Genomic DNA, 15,900 nt, shown 5'->3' with positions numbered 1-15,900 from the left:
GTGAATAGGGCACAAAACAGATGCCATAAATGCGGCAGATACAGGCATACCAACATAGAAAGGAAATGTCCAGCGTTTTCAGCAGAATGCTACAAATGTGGATATGTTGGTCATTTTGGCAAAGTATGCAGGAGTGCCAGAGGAATAGGCAGACCCATATTGTGGCTGGGGCACAGAGAGAGGGAAGTCGTACCGCCACAGGCAGCATGACAAGTATACGGGCATTGGAAGGAATCGACAATCCAAATAGCCTACTGTCTGTCACTGATGGACTCAATACAGAAGTACAAATTCTGGAGATCACACCATCCGAAAAATGCATGGGTCCGTGGGTACCTATGTCGATAAATGGAGTATCTTTACAAGTTATGGTGGACACAGGTTCTCCATACACCATTGTGGACACAGAGACATTTGTAAAGGATCTAAGAGGAAAAATGGAAGAGTTACAACCGGCAAGAGTAAGAGCGACAGGTTATGGAAAGACACCTATCAACATAATTGGTTACACTTGGGTACGTTTGAGTTTTAGAGTAAGGAAAACTTACTGCATGTTGTTTGTGGCTGAAAATGGGTTCTCCATCATTGGGTGGTGGGAGCCAGCATCATTACAAATCAAGATACACCCAGGAGAAAGCATTTCCATATTGAGTATCACTGGGGACAGTTATGAGACAAGTGAGAATTTAGCAAAGCGTTTCGCAAGAGTTTTCAATGAAACCATTGGCACCTGAAAGGCTTTAAACATCGGATTGTACTGAAGAGAGGTGCTAAACCGATAGTTCACAGGGTGAGAAACATCCCAATTGGCACAAAGGAGGCCCTACAAAAAGAACTAGTGAGGCTATGTGAGCAAGACATTATCGAGCGGATAGAGAGCTCAGAATGGCTCTTTCCAATTGTCATCGTGCGAAAACCGGATGGATCAATCAGGATGTGCATAGACTTAAGAGATCTGAACGCAAACATATGGGTAGATCACCATCCATTACCTAATATAAGTGAAATGCTCACCACAATGAAACCAAGTGAAGTTCTTTACAACATTGGATCTGTCGTCAGCCTATCATCAGGTCGTTTTGGATGAAGAGTCGAGACACCTTACATCTTTCATCACTCCACTGGGGGCATTCAGATATAAACGGATGCCTTTCGGCTTAGCATCAGCGGCGGCTGTTTTTCAGAGGGTAATGCATCAATTGTTCATTGGCCTGCAAGGTGTGTATTTTTTTTCAGGATGACATACTTGTTTCTGCAATGACGGAAGACGAGCACAATGCAAAGTTACTACGGGTACTGCAAGTCATCCAGGAGAAAGGTCTCGCGCTCAAAATGGACAAATGCAAAATGAAAAAGAATTAACGCTGAAGGGATTAAGCCAAAGAAAACCGAAGTGGACACAATTTTGCACATTCCTAAACCCGTGAATAAAGACCAACTTCAGAGTTTCCTAAGGTTAGCAGAGTATTAATCAAAATTCATTGACCACTATTCGGACAGAACTAGGTACACGAGAGAAGTGATGAGTAAAGGTGCAACGTTCACATGGTCAGATAACTGCAAGGAAGAATTTAATCAAATAAAACAATTGGTGAATAGGGCCCCGACCCTCAGAATGTTTGATTGTAAGTTTAAGACTATGATATCTGTTGATGCCAGCAACATCGGGTTAGGCGGTGTTCTCGAACAACTGCAGGAAGGCATAATGTTTCCTATTGCTTTTGCGTCTAGGGTTCTTAAGGGTGGAGAAAGAAACTACTCCACCATCGAAAGGGAAGCGTTGGGAGTTAAGTGGATTCTTGAGCTTTTTAAGGGACTTATTTGTACGTTCCAGATTAACTGAAAACTGACCATAAGCCATTAATCCATGTGTTGAACTCTAAAAACCTGCATTTAACTTCACCGAGAATAAGGAGGTGGACTTTAGACATCATGCAGTATAATATACTGGTCAAGTACATCCCTGGGAGATCCAATCTTGTCGCAAACTGTTTTTCCAGACTCCCTTGGGACTGTGAATATGGTGATACAGGAGATAACGAAACAATGGGAGAACAAGAGGCTGAATGGATTGTAGCTTACATACATCTGAGTTTCTCAAAGGAAGAATGGACCCGGGCAACAAATAACGATGTTGAACAAGAATACCTGAGGAAGGCCATCAGGAACAACTGGAAGGAAATTGATATGAGCATCACGTTTCGGGAGAAGATAAAGGATGAGATCTCCAATGACGACACGTGCGTTTTATAGAGGAGACCGGATAATTCCTCCCACGTCTCTGAGAGAAAGAATAATGCAGATGAAGGTCACGTGGGGAGAAGTTTAACGAAGAGAAGAGTTAGAGAAGCAAACAGTTGGCCAAATATGTGGAATCAAATGGAGCTTTTAGTAAAGGATTGCACTGCTTGTGCTGTGAGTGACAAAGGGAAATGTACACAAACCACACCTCTCCAACCAGTGGAAATTCCTAAATCTGTGTGGACTAAATTGGCCATTGATATAACAGGACCATTTGAAACATTGGGCCCTCAGAAGATATACTTTATTGTGTTAGTTGATTATACCTCCAGGTGGGTGGAATGGGGGGTAGCAGAGGGTACAGTCACTTCCATAAAAGTGCTAAAGTTTTTGGAGGAAATATTTAACAGGGAAGTAGACCCTCGAGAACTGTTCACAGATAATGGTGCCCAATTCATGTCGGCAGAAGTTCGAAACTTCTTTAAGGAAAGAGCCATCGAACGCAAGACCACAGCACTGTATCACCCAATTGCAAATGGGTTAGTCGAGAGAATGAATGGTTTCATCAAGGTAACCATTCAATTAGCGATAGCCAACAATTTGCCTTGGAAGGAGACATTGAAAGAAGCACTGAATACGTACAGAGTTACTCCACATTCTGTCACTGCAGAAGAACCATTTACCCTTATGAGAGGTAGGATGGCTATAAACAGACTGAGACCTGCTTGGCTTGCCCCCAGAAGGAACAAGGAAATCAACATGGATGAAATTGTCAGGAGGGTAAGAAAGAGACAAGATGAGTATAAAAGATACTACGATAACAGGAAGCATGTGACAGAAAGTGCTATTGGGAGAGGTGATTGGGTTTGTGTAAGAGAACCAAGGAAAGTTAAAAGGTGAATCTAGATATAGAGCCTCACAAAGGGTAATCAATTGTTCAAAGAAATCTGTGATATTGGAGAATGGAAAGAAATGGTCTTGTGATGATATTATACCAGCAAAAGAAAGTGAACTATTGGAGGACAAAGTAGTACAAGAGGTTCTCAGGGATGAGAGAGTACGAGGATTTCAAGAGCTCCCCAAGAACATTGTTGGTGAAAATGGCATGCCATCTAAGAACAGGAGAATTATGCACAATTTCAAGAAGGACTATGCCTACTATTGAAACATTTGGGTGTCGGCCATGTTAATAGTATCTGTGCAACAAGACTCTCTGAAGTTTTCTACGATCTGGCCATATCCTTTTTTTTTTTTTGTAATGTGTTTCAAGAGTATTTTAGTGTACCCAAACATTTGAATTGATATATATGGTTTGCTGTTTTTTTTTCATTGTATGCGCTGAATGTTTTTTATCAAAAGTTTTCCCAGTGCTTAGTTAAATTCTATTCTTTCACTCTGCTCTTTCTTCTCTTTTTCTTCCATCCCACTTTCCTTTGGTTTTCTGTGAAGAAGGTAGAGGGGGAGATGTTATAATGTATGGTTCTGTCAGCAGGATGACACACTGCATGATTCTGGAATCATGAGATTCAGAATCGTACAGAGGCGTCGTTTGTTATGTGGAGGATGCACCCACCTGGGGACCTACTAATATAAACTGCTCCGATACACTCACGTCATTGATGAGATTTTATTACAATGTAACAATGTACAGAATGAAAAGTCGCCCCTGTTCTGCTCCAGAGGCCCGTGCCCAGAAACTTGGGGCAGGATGTTATAGCGGTTCGGTGGCGAAGGGCCTGTTTTATGCCTTCCCTCCTTTCCCATTGATCCCAAAGGTGGCTTCGAAGAGCTACAGTTTCTCTAGAAAGGGTTCAATTTGGGGCTCTCAGTATATATTCTCAGGTCTCATTGGTCAGCTATTGGGACATTCAGGGAAGCATGGAGGAATGATTCACTTAATGTAACCTTGGTGAACAATTTCTTAAAGATTTTCTCACTATCCAGACTAATTATCTGGGATGCCCCTATGGGACATCGCATTTATCTTTGTTTGAGCCCCTGGGAGATGTGACATTAAAAAACACTTACCCTAGGCGGTTCTAAGTCCTAAGTGGACATTACTGCCGCTACAAGGATGGAGAAATTGGCACCCTAACATACAAAGCTCCTTACTGGTGCTTCAGGCAGACACTCTTACTCTGACATTTCCACCCAAAGTGGGGCCAACATTTAATTTGTCACACAAAGTTTTTCTATAAAAATGGCAGCAGTCGCCCCTCTCCAAAAAGAACATGGCATGATAACCAGTTCTGTTTTTTTTTCCCACTTTGAGAGTTTGCAGCCATTGCTTTTTGCTCACTGTACCTTTCATATATGGGAAATAACATTTGCATATCAGTCTTTGTCTCGCCCACATGGGCAGTCCAGCACCAAAATGCTATGAAAATTCCCTTCTGAACAAGAGTACCAACAGCAGCCCCATACACGTGTTTCAGCCTTATTGGGCCTCATCAGTGAGGTGGAGCTGTGCCACTCTGTCGGAGCACAGTGAGCAGGGAGTCCACGTCTGGGTTCCCCCAGGTAACTCGGGGTGACCAACCCCAAGTTCCTTGCAAAAACTTTACAAAAAAGGTATCCAGCGCCCCTCTCCAGAAAGAACTATGTTCATTCTTTCCAAACAACTCTTCTCCAGAAGTAGTAGAGTGGCACCGTTTAGATGTAAGGAGGATGGTTCTGATTTACTTGGAAAGATCTGGCCAATTTAGGAGGGCCGGCAATCTATTTGTCATGTTTCAGGGTTCTTGCCCAGGGCAGAAAGCCATGGTGCCTGCAGTCAGTAGATGGATCAGAGAGACTATTTGTATTGCCTGTGTGTCAGCTAGAGCTAATTGCCCCCCAGGTTCAGGGGAGATCAACCGGGGCGATGGCGGCTTCTTAGGAAGGACACATTCCGAGCAGCTACCTGGGTGGACCCGAACATGTTTATTAAATATTACCACTTGAGTTTGCACATGCACATGCAGGGGCTGGGGCTTTTGAGATTGGTATGTTGACTGCAGGGTTACTCTGAATTCATATGTTTGAATCAAAGATATCACATGGATGATGGTTGGTGCACATGTCATCAGTGATCTGAGTGGTTATTTGGAACTATCCATCGCTAAGAGAATGTATGCTTCACAAGAAAGCACTCTGATAAGGAAGAGAGACATGGCGGTAATCAAGGTAACAGGTAAGTACTCTGAGTAGTATAGGTTGGGTAAAATAAAATGTTTTTATAAACTGTGGTATTTTCTTGTTCCCGTTCTAACCTCTTTCCCCCCGCTGCCTGAGTTCCACCACAGTGTCCTTACCTCAGCCTGACAGTGAGGGGGCAAAGTAAAAAAATTCAAAACTACACATGATTTCCCATCATGGAGCCTGATGCTCACATGTAAGTACTGGGATGAAGAAGAGTAGTACTAGGAATAATGAAGAGTAGCAGTAAATAATCGCTGCGTTTTGCCGCCACCCTACAACCACTGCCATGCTTCCAGTAAACTCCATAAAGCTCCCAGGGAACACACTCTGGAACCCCCTAACCCTGTCTAGCTCACCGCCATGGGTAATAACCCCACATTGACACATTTTCATTCTTGCATAATGTAAGAGGACCCATTGAAGTTTACCATTATGCCATCTCCAGTGTCTGAATGCATTTCTTATTGACACAGTAAAAAACGAATATGATTTCTCCCCAAAATGTAGGGATGAGTGTCTTAAAGGCCATGGATTGCCTGCTGTTTCTCTTTAAAATTACATTCTGGAGCGGTCCTTGTGTTGTTCCGTTTTGGGCAGGAATAGCAGAAACACTGCCTGATATTGCTGATACCCCGTGTTCAGGTCGACAATGTAATAAATATCTACTTGGTGGCATCAAGGAGGTTCCAATTATTACCTGCATTTAGTGTATCTACCATGTTTGATTGCTAAAAAATGTATATTTGAAATCCAGCACTGTCCCATTGTGTACTGTTTGGTAGCGTGCTCGTACTGTTGCTAATGATCGAGAAGACACCTTTATTTCTATGGTTTCGATTAGAGAACATGCTGAAGATACGTATGCAGGATTGCCCTCTCGCCTTCTTTTTTTGCAAACACATTTAATTGATTTGTGTAAGAAATAATTCATACAAACAGTTAAAATATCAACATATTTCATGCTTTTTTCCCTCCTCCCCCTTACACCAACTTTGGTAGGACCCTCAAAAAGGACATTCAGTGTAATATAACTGACATCACTCCGACTGCACAAGTGACCCAAATACAGCGGAAGGGGGAGGAATAGTAAATTCATGTTGAGACGTCCTCCAGCAACCTCAAAGCTCGAATTCTGGGGTGGGGCATAAGAACATATTTAACTCACCAGACATGTATAGAATAAACTGACCCCAGGTTGCTTGGAATTTTTTAGTATAGCGATAATACCCGATATTAACAGTTATGTGGAATCTTACCGAGTGGTACATTTCATCGTGGACAAAACACTAAATTTGATTTTGTTTTTTTTTTATTTGGGCTTTTGGGGGTCCCCACCCAAAGCACCCCTTTTAAAGCCACCCCTTCCTAACCCATTTTAACCCCTTACCCGACTACCATTTATATATTTATTTAATCTTTTCTGTGATTTTCAGTGTTTTTGTCCGCTCTGCTATGTACCACTCTATTTTGTTTGCAATAAAATGACTGGATACCATATGAACTACTCCATCAGAAAACATATTGCAAACTCTGGCCAGACACATTTATTGTGGATGTTATCTGGGAATTCCAGTTTGGCACTAGGGTCAGTTTATCAGCAAAGAGAAGATGCATAGCAAGTTTCCCTGAAGGGGAATGCCAAAGATAATGTAGTGTGTGTGCAGCACCCAGTAAAAAGGTACGAGGGTCATCCGGGATATCCAAACTTTCTTAACACATGAAACCCACTCTTTGAACAATTAAGCTCGAGTAGCATTGTAGAAATACACATTTTGGGCCTCCAGCCTCTTTTCCAGCCATGGCCGAGACCAAACGTGCCACTCCACTATACTCTGCTCCATAAACTACCAGTGTTTCTCCATCCAGGTTTGAATTCATTTCGCCACAGCTTTCAGCTGGGAGGCTTCCTGATATTTAATCTGATTTGAGAACGCTAATCCCCCCCCCCCTTAGATTGAAGTGTAAGTAGGACCTTTTTGTTTTTTTCTGGGGCTTTTCTTTCCACATATAAAATACAGCACTTCTCTCTGCATTCCACAAAGCACTGTACTATTAGTGGGGATTGGGTCCACCTGAAAGAGGTATAATAGCTGTGGACCCACATTTAATTTTTACGCTGTAAAATCTGCCCAGTCAAAATCCAAACCAGAGTTTCCATCTGGCTCAATCTTGACTAATTGTGTCAAATGACCTATTATTGTTATTACTAAACAATTGGAACTGAATCGGTTTTCGGATATACCCCGAAGTATCACATTGAGACAGATGGAGTAGGATTCTCTAGGGGTGCCCTTGCTTATCAGGAATCAATGACTTGAACATTTAAGACTTATTTTAAATCCAAAGACCCATCAAAGTTCCAAATCTCCCTCAATACTCCTCTCAGAGTGGCTTACTATTTAGCCAATAACAATATAACATTGTCTGCAAACAATGGCCCTCATTATAAGTTAGCTGGGCCGGATATAACGGTGCTGGTAAAACTGTACCAGCACCGTTTCCCGGTCCGGCTAACTACAAGTTCTGTTGCCGTGTGGTGTTACATCCGCCAGGTCTGACCTGGCAGGCGTAATGCCACCGGCTGCAGATGGACGCGGAAACACTGATACCGTTACCACATGGTGCCGGTGTTTCCACTTCCCCATTCCTGTGGAGTCCCATGGGATTTACAGAATGCTGGCTCCGGAATTACCGGATCACTGGGGCTGTAATGCCCTGGTAATTCTGGCAAGTCCGGAGCCGGTAAATCCCCACGAGTCCGGCGGCAGCCTGCCGGATTTACCACCACTGCTACCGCTGGACTCATAAGGAGGCCCAATGAGTTTGCATGCTGGCTCTTCCCAGTTTCTGTGCCTGAAATCTCTTGACTGCTCTTTATTCTTCGTGGAAAAGGGTCTGTCACCACTACAAAAAGGTAGAGAGATCCGTTACCCCTGTCGAGTGCCTCTTAACAAGAAAATGTCAGCAGGAAGCCAACCGTTGACTCTTTATCTTTCCTATGGGGTTCGAATAATGGGGAAATATCATAGACAGAATTTTCAGTACAAAGCAACTTTAAGGAGTACCTCCCTAAAATAAGCCCAGTGCACCCTCTCAAATGCCTTCTTGGTATCCAGAGAAAGTAAAAGGGTGAGACCGGACTTGTGTTTAATGTTATGTAATTGTCATTTGTATAGCACCTTTCACCATTGGTATGGTCCCAACATGCTGTAGGTTAAACGCCCTCGGTGGACTGAAGTCTAGGTATGGGAAAACCATCATAGAGGTTTAGAATGTGTGTATGCATTTTAGACAATACGAAGGTAGGTAGGGGTGGCCAAGTCCCTGCTAGTCACCCATGTTGGGATGGGATGTGGATGGTTGCTGAGAGGTAATTTGGGAAGCATGTGAGAGCAAGAGACACCTCATGTGTACAGCTAGACAGAATGTGCATTGTGGGGGATAGCAGCATTCTTATTCCTCACCTACGCGCTGTAGTGGCGCCTTACCTTCATCTCCATGTTGTCCTATGCCCATACTAAAAACTCTCGAGACTTTGGCTCCCGCAACCGTACATAGTGCTAAGTCCCTCGATTGTATCCTCAGAATTTACTGTCCCCTTTATCCATGTCTCACAGATGGAGCAACCTCCGCCTCCCCACCATTTGTAACCCACCCTTGTAGCCTTGCTATCTACAAAACGCTGCCCAAACTACATCCCAGTTTACCTTCTTCAGCCCATGCCCTGCTTATGTCTCTAGCTACAAAATGGTGCCTCTCCCGATATGTGTGCCCTAGTATTTGATGCCCTAGCATGACTCAGTAAACAAACCTCATGCCCTAGCCTGCTACCACTATATTGAACTGTGTCTGAGCCGGCTACCACTATATTGAACTGTGCCCTAGCCTGCTACAGCTAATGCGAAATTGTGCCCTAGCCGGCTACCACTAATGTGAAATTGTGCCCTAGCCGGCTACCACTATATTGAACTGTGCCCTAGCCTGCTACCACTATATTGAACGGTACCCTAGCCTGCTACCACTACTGTGAAATTGTGCCCTAGCCTGCTACCACTATGTTGAACTGTGCCCTAGCCTGTTACCGCTAATGTGAAATTGTGCCCTAGCCTGCTACCACTAATGCAAAACTGTGCCCTAGCCAGCTACCACAATACTGAACTGTGCCCTAGCCTGCTACCACTATACTGAACTGTGCCCTAGCCTGCTGCCACCATATTGAACTATGCCCAATTCAGCAGATATTGCCACCAGCACCTACCCCATCAACAACCAAACATGTCCACCACACTTATCAAACACCTAATTCACGCAAGGCATGCCATGACCCTGCCAAGCTGCAGACTACCCCAGTCCAGATCCTTGCCACTACACCTACCAGACTCCCGCTCCACCCAGTTGAGCCACATCCCACCTGCAGCTTTCCGAAACGGCAACAAGATTAAGCACAATGACAGGTGCGGTTATGGATCTGTGTCAACCCAGCAATGCCTCATTCATCCCATCAGTTGCCCCTGTGCACTGTCACTCAGAAACTACAACCTAGCAACCAGAACAAAGCCCACTAGAGACACTTCCTGTTCTAATTCCCCCACCACCCTCACAAGGAACTCATTCCTAGCACTCAGAACTGCCCGCAAAGGTACACACCCACCCAACCTCCACCATACCAAAATCAACACGCCAGACAACATCCTAGGAGCCCTCATCAATGCCAGATCCTTACCAGCCCACGCAATAGACATCATAGACACTATCACATCACATAAGCTAGACTTCATAGCCATTACAGAATCCTGCCTACACGCCGCAGCTGGCCCCGCCGTCTCAATTGCCGACCCAGATGGCGCCGTTGCCATCATCGCTAAAACATCCCTGAACATGAGAAAAGACCCCTGTCACTCCCATCACTTCAGGTGATCTCTTAGTAGTAAAAATGTCGCTATCTGCAACTTCCACACCCAATATCCACCTCATATACAGACCACCAGGGCCTGTACTCGCCTTCAAGAACGAGGTAACGCAAGTCCTCTCCTCGAACGCCAAACCAAAATCACAAACCATAATACTGGGCGATTTTAACTTGGGCCTCAATGACCCACTCGACAAAAACCCTCTATCCATGGCCAACACCATGTCAGCACTCGGCTTCTCGCATAGTATCCACAACCCCACTCGTGTGAAAGGTTGAACTCTCGACTGGCTTGTGGATATCAATTGCAACTCGGCCATCTTATCGAACTCGCCCTGCCCATGGTCTGATCACCACCTCCATAACATTCAATATCGATACCAAGATCAACCAGAGCAATCTCCAAAAACTGTCCCCTGCTGCTCCGTTCAGAAACAAACGGAACATCACAGCCAATAACTTACTCCCATTATTGCAACCTGTCCTGGCAATACAATCCACGTACAATTTGTCTGACCCAACTAAAATGACGATGCATTACAATGACACCATACTCACAGCCATAAATAAATGAGCTCCACTTGCCTTACCCAAAGCCAAACAACATGCCCACCTAAATGGATGGTTCACCCCAACCTTAAAAGCACTAAGAAAGGCTAAAAGGAAGGCAGCATCTCATTGGAAGAAGTCACCAACAGTACTAAATAAAAATCATTTTGACAGTGCCACCAGACAATGCAAACAACAAGTACTCCTTACAAAAAGTATGTTGTATAATGACAGAATCACCAAGCCTAATTCTAAAACTAAGTAACTTTTCTCAATACTTGGGGAACTAGAAACCCTGATTCCCACCGTGGAAAGTTGCAACAAGTGTGCAAGCTGGTGTTTGAACACACAGAACGCTCCCAGAGACACAACTCCAACCTAAAATTGAAGAAAAAAGAAAGTCTAGCTAAACCTCCCGATCTTCCTAGTCTTCAAGAGAATGCCCCTACCAACTATAAAGTGCCTCAATTTGAATTCACGCAGGTCACTAACTCAGAAGTCCTTCAAATCATCTCGAGTCTAAAACCGTCACAGTGCCAAGGTGATCCCTGCTCACCAACAGTATTTAAAGACTGCGCACCCCATCTTCCCCTTTCATCACCAATCTCATTAACGTCTCGTTTAAAAACAATTGCATCCCCACGAACCTAAAGAATGCATGGGCATCTACATTATTTAAAAAACCTACCCTCGAACCAAACATTCCCACGAATTACTGCCCAATAATGACAGTACAATTTCTTCTGAAAATACTAGACAGAGTAGCTTAAACTCAAATACAGAAATACCTTGAAGCAAACAACATCCTAGGGCTACGTCAGTCTGGTTTCCGCCCGTAACATGGGACGGAAACAGCACTCCTAGATTTGAAAGTCCAAATGGACGACCTGAAAGACAAAGGGAAGCTAGCCTTTCTTCTCCTCGTTCTCTCGGGTGCATTAAATCTTGCGGACCACAACCTCCTGTGCAAACACTAGGTCACAGCAGCTCAGTTCTCCCCCAACTCCACCTTATAGATAAAATCATTCCTAACAGACAGAACAATGAAAGTCTTCTCCACCAAAGCGGAAGCACCTCCCACCATTATATCATGTGGAGTACCCCAAGGATCGTGTGTTTCCCTGACTTTGTACAACATCTTTACAAAGCCACTATTTGACCATCTTGACAATCTAGGTGTCACCTACACTAACTACGCAGATGACACCCAGATTCTCATACCGATCACGGGAGACCACAACTCAGACATCGCCACACTCCATGCCATTTAATTCACCATTCAAGCCTGGATTGCGCATCACGGGTTGTTCTTGAATGACGACAAGGCCAACTTGCTCCTTATAGGCTCTCAACTCAGGCTTGCCAAACTAAATGATGCCTTTAAATCCTTTAACATTGCTGGTAATACCATCAACGTCTCCAACGAGGTAAAAACACTAGGTTTTTATTTGGACTCAACACTTACTCTCACTAAACAAATAAACGTTACCACCTCAGCCACAACCTACACCTGTAAACTCATCAACGCATGCAGACAATTCCAATCTCCAGATGGCTGCATCACTCTGGCTAGAGCCCTAGTCCTGTCCCAACTAGACTACTGTAAAGTCTTATATGCTAGCACTAAGAACCAGGATATCCGTAAACTCCAGGTGCTGCAAAATAACGCCCTCAGGGCTGCGCTCAATATTCTCAGATCGGCGCATATCTCCTTAAGACAAAAACACTACTGGCTACCTGTACAAGACCGAATCAAGTTCAAAACACTAACCTTGACACACACATGCCTTCATCGGGTGGGCCCCATCTACTTATCAGACAAATTCACAATTTCTCACTGTGCAAGGCCCACAAGAGCAGCAGACTTGCACTGCCTCCCAACCCCAAGGTTCAAGCTCCAAAAATCGGGCGGCAGTAGCTTCCCTACCATTGCTAGCAAACAATAAAACACCCTCCCGGTCCATCTAAGATCATAAGAGTCCTTCTGGGTATTCTGCAGACAGCTCAGAACGCACCTCTTCATGCAAGGCCTGGGTAATTAAAGCCCCCACCCTTACCTGTGGAACGTAGTAATATCCAACTTTCCATCCTTGGTCTCGCAAGTGTAACTATGTACATTTTTGTACCTTTTTAACAATACATTTGAACTTTATTTACCATGCCTCTTGACCATTGTATTTATGTAACCAGAGTAACAATTGTAACTTTTTTTTGTAAGACAGCGCCCAGATGCCTTTGGGCTTGGTGCCCTATATAAGCAACAAAATAAATAAATAATTCTGACTTCTGGATTGAACCTAGTGAAAGCTTGAATATGATGAGAGCTGTGAAATATTCAGACACACGTATGTCATTGCAGCACATAATTGAACTAAGCGTGTGGAAGACAATAAGGGAACGTGAGAATGTGACAATTGGGAATGGGAGATGGAAGACCCCAATAATCCAATAATAGAGGATGAGCCGTATAAGTAAGTGCTTCTCGCTCTATTTTCTTTATTGAAAGTACCGCACATGGCAACATAGACAACCCGTGCAGTCATGAATGCAGCAAAATAAGTGGTTTGTGTTTTCTCAGGGAACATTACAGAGAATTAGCTCATCGCAGCATACCTCGGCTACTAACTCGATGATTACTCGAGGTAAGCCTCACAAATAGACCTCTTTTTAAACGAATGGTTAAAACATTTCCAAATTGTAAACAGCTGGTGATTAAGGCTGCTACTATCTGTAAAGCGTGACACAAACAGTTATTTGATAGGTAAGGGTTGTTTTGAATAAGAAATAACAATAACCACAACCCACCTACACTTTGTATATATATATTGCTGTTTTTATATTGCTGTTTTTCATGTGCATGTATGAACTGTTTTCCATTTTTGATAGAATTATGAATTTTGCAATGTTTCATCCAGCATGCGTCACTTTTTTGCGTTGCACGTTATACTTGCTGAGTAGACAAAAGCATGATTTTTTAGTTTTTTTTATGCACATTTCTGACAATACAATTGAATTTACAATTGGTGTTTAGAGTAGGGTAAATTAATTCTTTATCCCACTCGAGCATTGCTATAACCTGCATCATGAACAATTGTACACATATATACACAAAGTCTGTTTCTTTTTGTTTTGTATATTGCTAGACCAGGATTGACCTTGTTGTATTCCATCCTGGTGTCCCTTCTTGTTATAGAAAAGTAATCTAGGGCCCAACCTCTTGTAAAAGGCGACAGTAAGGCAGTCCGGGCCAGGACTCTTGCCTACTTTCACAATATTTACATTCTGGAGTTCTCTAGAATTTATCAATGATGCACATAGCTGTTTTGCTTTTTCATTTAATTGTTTCATTATAAGTAGGGATATAGGCTAGAAAATGAAGGACATGTTTTCATGAATAGCCTTTGTTATATTGAGTGGGTTATGTGTAATCACAGTGATAATAGCAATTATGTTTCTAATTACTTTTTTCTTGTATCAAAATGAAATTAATTTTGCAGGAAAGTATGTGAGCATTCATTGAGGGCCTTTTTTGATTGATTTTTCATGAACATATGTTCATGTGAATTAAGTGTGGGGAATCTATGTAAATTGCTGTATTTTGTCTTACAGTATATTGTGCATGTTTCAGTAAGAAGTGGGTTGGTAAGCGGTTTAACTGTAGTCCCTCTATAAATGTAAAGACATTAGTAATCCTGTGTGGATTCATGAAGGTTCATAGCCCACTGCAGGGGTTTATTGACCACTGTCTCTTTGATGAGCACATGTATGGTTATATGTGATTTATTTGTTCCGCAAATAACAAACATAAAATGGTGGTGCACTAATAAATGTATCATTTTCAAAGTGCGCCTATCCAGATAATTGAGTAGGTGATTACATTGTTCCATAAATAAATCCTGCAGCCATCAACACCCAAGGAAACAGAAGCATGTTTACAAATAGTCTCGCACATGCCCGAATTCGAACGTGGCAACGAAGTCCGAGATGGCATTGACTTGATGGAAGCCTATGCAGAATCTCCAGGAATCTCTGGTAGGTTTAGTGACCAACACAATAGGAGAGGACCATGGACTTGAGGAGGGTTCAATAATATTGGCTTTCAACATTTTCTTGACTTCCTTGATCACTATCTCTTTACAGGCTTCTGGTGTACGGTTTTAAATGAACTGCTTTACCTGTAGGTGTTCTAATATAATGGTATGTACCTTTCATTCTTCTGGTTTTTCAGAGAATACATTGGGAAATGAGATCACTACATCTTTTAGATCTTTCTATTGTTGGATAGTTAGCTCGGGAGGAATTAAGTCAGTTATCTGTGTTCAGAAACCAGACAGGCTAGAATTTTGTCATGGGTGGCTGATGGATTCTCCTTCCACTCTTTCAAGAGATTCACATGATATAAATAGACCTTCTGTTTTCTGTCCGGTTGGGTTACTTTATAAGTACAGGTTCCCGTTCATTCTACTATCACATAAGGTCTGTGCAAATTGGAGACAAGTTAGTTTTCTGAGGTGGGCAAGAGGACCAGTACTTACTGTCCTATGGAAAATTATCATAGATTTACTTTTTTGTCATAAGTGGCCTTTCGTTGGCTCTGGGCCTTTTTCCGTATGAGTACAAACTAAGTCTCAAACCAATTTCATATGATCTCGCATTCTGGTGGCGGTTTGTGAGATGGGAATGGGGGCCTCCTCTCGTTCTTCCCAGGTTTCCCAGAGCATGTCCAGGACATCTCTGGGCTCTCTTCCATAGAGTAATTCAAAGGGAGAGAAACCTGTGGAAGCATGAGGGGTTTACCTCACTGCAAATAGTGCCCACAGGATCCGTTTTAGGGTCCTATTGAATCTTTCTACCAAGCCATTGGTTTGGGGATAGTAGACAGAAGTTCGTAAGGTGGTAACATGGAGTAACTCTTTGACTTCGGCCATAAGCTTACTCATAAAATTCAAACCCTGGTCTGTTAGTATTTCCTTGTGACAACCGACCTTGGAAAAATACAGTAGAAATGTGTTAGGATCTGC

At 43.1% G+C, this 15,900-nt stretch overlaps 1 protein-coding gene across 2 annotated transcripts in view; it reads left to right on the top strand.

Annotated features, from left to right (window-relative positions):
* The first annotated feature begins 13,457 nt into the window (after positions 1–13,457).
* LOC138514251 (protein phosphatase 1 regulatory subunit 42-like) overlaps positions 13,458–15,900 on the top strand; it is an 819,071-nt gene continuing 816,628 nt past the window's right edge. For both annotated transcript variants that reach the window (XM_069629622.1, XM_069629621.1), the window contains exon 1: positions 13,458–13,521. The gene's annotated coding sequence lies outside the window, so the exon portion shown is untranslated. The remainder of the gene's footprint in view (positions 13,522–15,900) is intronic.

The sequence above is a fragment of the Ambystoma mexicanum genome, chromosome 12 (genome assembly GCF_040938575.1).
Source record: "Ambystoma mexicanum isolate Mex_15411 chromosome 12, UKY_AmexF1_1, whole genome shotgun sequence".
NCBI classification, from domain to species: domain Eukaryota; kingdom Metazoa; phylum Chordata; class Amphibia; order Caudata; family Ambystomatidae; genus Ambystoma; species Ambystoma mexicanum.
Note: the sequence above shows the minus strand (reverse complement) of the source record. Positions and strands in the feature narration are given on the sequence as shown.